General features: G+C 39.9%; 1 long non-coding RNA gene across 1 annotated transcript in view; it reads left to right on the top strand.

The window, feature by feature from the left end:
• The window catches only part of LOC117949891, a 21856-nt gene that overhangs the window by 14333 nt on the left and 3891 nt on the right, over window positions 1-3632 (top strand). The gene's annotated exons all lie outside the window — the stretch shown is intronic.

Genomic DNA, 3632 nt, shown 5'->3' with positions numbered 1-3632 from the left:
GCAGCTTTATCTGTAGAGCACATTTCAGCAACAGGGCAATTCAAAGGGCTTTACACAAAATCAGTTAAACAGAAAAAACACAAGTACAAACAGTTAAAAATCATAATTATTAAAAACCGATAAAACACATGAATAGACAGTTTAAAACAAAAAAAAATTATTAGGACACATAAAATACAAGAATAAAAGTTACAGTGCAGCTTAAGGAATTTAAAGAAATGAGCAGTCATTTAAAGAAAGGAAGCATCAAAAAGAAAGTTCTTCAGAATCAGAATCAGAAATATCAGAAATACTTTACTGATCCACGAAGGGAAACTCTGTGTTACAGTTGCTCAGATATTAGAAATATAAGAAATATAAATAAAGAAATAAAGAAATATAAGGAGTGTGGATATTTACATAGTATATTATGATACAGTATTTACATAAATAACATAATTAAGGTGTTGCAATGGTGAAAAGTAATAATGGTGAAAAGTAATAATAATAATAATAATAATAATAATAGTAGCAGTTGAGTATTGCACACATTACAAGCCAGTGTTAATGCACAATACAGATAATATTGTCCAGTTTCAACCCCTCTAAGTGTCTGTGTGTCAGACACTGAGAGGGAGGAGTTATAAAGTTTGATGGCCACAGGCAGGAATGACTTCCTGTGGCGCTCTGTGGTGCATTTTGGGAGAATGAGTCTATCACTGAAAGCGCTCCTGTGATTGAGCAGCAAGCCATGGAGTGGGTGTGAGACATTGTCCAAGATGACATGTAGTTTGGACAGCGTCCTCCTCTCTGACACACCCGACAGAGAGTCCAGATCCACCCCCACGACGTCACTGGCCTTGTGAATCAGTTGGTTGAGTCTGTTGGCGTCCGCTACCCTCAACCTGCTGCCCCAGCATGCAACAGCAAAGAGGATAGCACTGGCCACCACGGACTCATAAAACATCTTCAGCATGGTCCTGCAGATGTTGAAGGACCTCAGCCTCCTCAGAAAATAGAGGCTTTGGCCCTTCCTGTAGAGGGCTTGAGTGTTTTAGGCCCAGTCCAGTTTATTGTCTAAGTGCACTCCCAGGTATTTGTAGTCCTCCACAATGTCCACACTGACCCCCTGGATCTTCAGCCTTGATTTAATAGAACTGAGAGTAGCAGCAGACCTGCAGCTTTCTGGGAGTTGATTCCAGATATGAGGAGCATAGAAACTGAAAGCTGCTTCACCCTGGCGTATAATAACAAGCGTTATAATATTAGGCCTACTATTAATATTCCAAGACAGTGGGGGAGTTTTTACCTTTTATAAATGTGTACTAGCTCAAATACAACGCTAAATAACGCTGTATAGACCACTAGTACAGCCAGAATATCCCACATCTTCAAATCTTTCTTTCTTTATATCGTGTTTGAATGTATTGGTACAGTTCAACACTGGAATCGTATAAAAGGACGTTTCTTTCCAGTGGAAGCATTGTGATGTGTCTGTGAGGTTACCAATAGCAACAAAAGCCATCAAGCTGAGGAAGTATATATGTTAATAATAGGTCACAGACTCTTATGCTTCTTGCATTTTTTTGAAGTCATTTCTGAAATGATAAGAGATTGTGTTGTTTGGTCAGTATTTCCTTTAACAAGACTCTGTGTCTGTTTCCACTGAATCATCATCTGTGTAATAATGATGCAGATTGATTATGATGATAATAATGCTGTTATGAGACATCCAGATACATTATAACGCATTAAATCAGCTCTTAAAATACACTGTGCATCTGTTTTCATGTAATATTACAATGGTAAGGGTTTGACAGAAAGTGTTGCCGATGAAAGAGCACCCCCTTCAATGCATGACCAGCTCATTGGTCAAAGAAATGCGTTTCTAAGCAACACAGATATGAGAGTTGATCTTTGGTAGGACAATATTTGGATTTACAAGTGTATGTTCAAATAGTGACTAGATGAAAATGTACTTAAATTCAAGGAAAACTGAATGCCGATAACACAGATCCAAAGGTCAGTGGTACTAGGCTGAAGCAGACTTGAAGCTCTAAAGGAGGACATCCGTCTCGTTGTATGAACAGGACAGGGGCCGGTCCCTAAAGCAGCTTTACAGAGGAAACATCCAGAAAGCTCAAACCTGGTGATGTACTGGCTTTACTTAGAAAACTTGTCCAGATAACTCAGTCGCCCCGCAGTATTGTGACACAGCAGTCTGGTAACTTACTCAACATGTCTGGCGGCTGCATTGCATTATGTCTTTTGTGACTGCTGCTGAACACTGACACTGGCTTGTTGACTGTGACCAACGGATGATGACTGATTCAAGCATCTCAATGTGACTTCACATCACTGATGTTTAACTGGTTTTTCAAAGAAACAAGAAGACACTTTCAACACTTTCACAAAAAACAACCAAACTAAAACTGAGACATGGAACGCAAGTGAAATGGAGAAACACCATAAAACATTATGCAGTTAAATAGTATGTAAGCGAACAAATGCTGCAGTAACACTCACTCACCAGGCTGATATTCATGCCAACAAAGAGGAAAATAATAGTGTTGCTGGTCTTAATAAAAAAAAAAGAAGAAGCTATATTAATCAATATTCAAAAGTGTCTTTACCGCAGCTACAAATACTTTTGAAATGGTTAAGAAACAGTCTCAATGTAAACTCTGCTACTCTAAGTGATTTACATGAGGAAACGAGACCATCAGCAAGAAAATTGGTTATATAATTATTCTTAATGCCTCGGGTCAGATTCCCCTCCAAATCAGACCGAACCATCTCGGCATGCAGCCCGGAAGAGCATGTTTACAAAGTTTCAGTAGTGCGTTAACCAGTTAAAAGAAGGCAGGGCGAGATTTTCTTTAGAGAATTTCATCTTGAAATTATATTTTGTGTACATACACGCTAAAAGAGATAGGAACTGAGCAAAGTAAAAATAAAAGCTAACAGCGAAAACCAGAGTCAACTCTGGTTGGTCACTCAACAGAAAATACTGGATTGGCCTTCTTCCTTCATGACGATATGTAATATGTACAAACCCTAATTCTGACAATGTTGGGACGTTGTGTACAACGTATATAAAAACAGAAGACAAGGATTAGCAAACTGAAGACAATGATTAACAAATCCTTTTCCTGCTACGCTCTGCGGTGCCCTGCTATGTCCTGCTACGCTCTGCGGTGCCCTGCTATGTCCTGCTACTCTCTGCGGTGCCCTGCTATGTCCTGCTACTCTCTGCGGTGCCCTGCTATGTCCTGCTACGCTCTGCGGTGCCCTGCTATGTCCTGCTACTAGACTAGCTATGACATGAACTACAAACTACCATTTCTAGTCACTGTTCCATTATCTTTTACTGTGACTGTTATTGCCACTATTCATCATCCCCCCCAACCAGCTGTCAGACTCCGTCTACCAAGAGCCTGGGTCTGTCCCAGGTTTCTTTCTAAAAGGAGTTTTTCCCCGCCACTGTCGCACTGTTGCTTTTGGGGGAATTACTTGTTTGTTGGGTGTTTGTAAATTATAGCGCGGTCTAGACCTGCTCTATCTGTAAATGATATACCTTAGTGGTCCCCTAATACTGTATCTGAAGTCTCTTTTATTTAGACCTTAGTGGTCCCTAATACTGTATCTGAAGT

The sequence above is a fragment of the Etheostoma cragini genome, chromosome 9, assembly GCF_013103735.1.
Source record: "Etheostoma cragini isolate CJK2018 chromosome 9, CSU_Ecrag_1.0, whole genome shotgun sequence".
In the NCBI taxonomy this organism is placed as follows: Eukaryota; Metazoa; Chordata; class Actinopteri; order Perciformes; family Percidae; genus Etheostoma; species Etheostoma cragini.
Note: the sequence above shows the minus strand (reverse complement) of the source record. Positions and strands in the feature narration are given on the sequence as shown.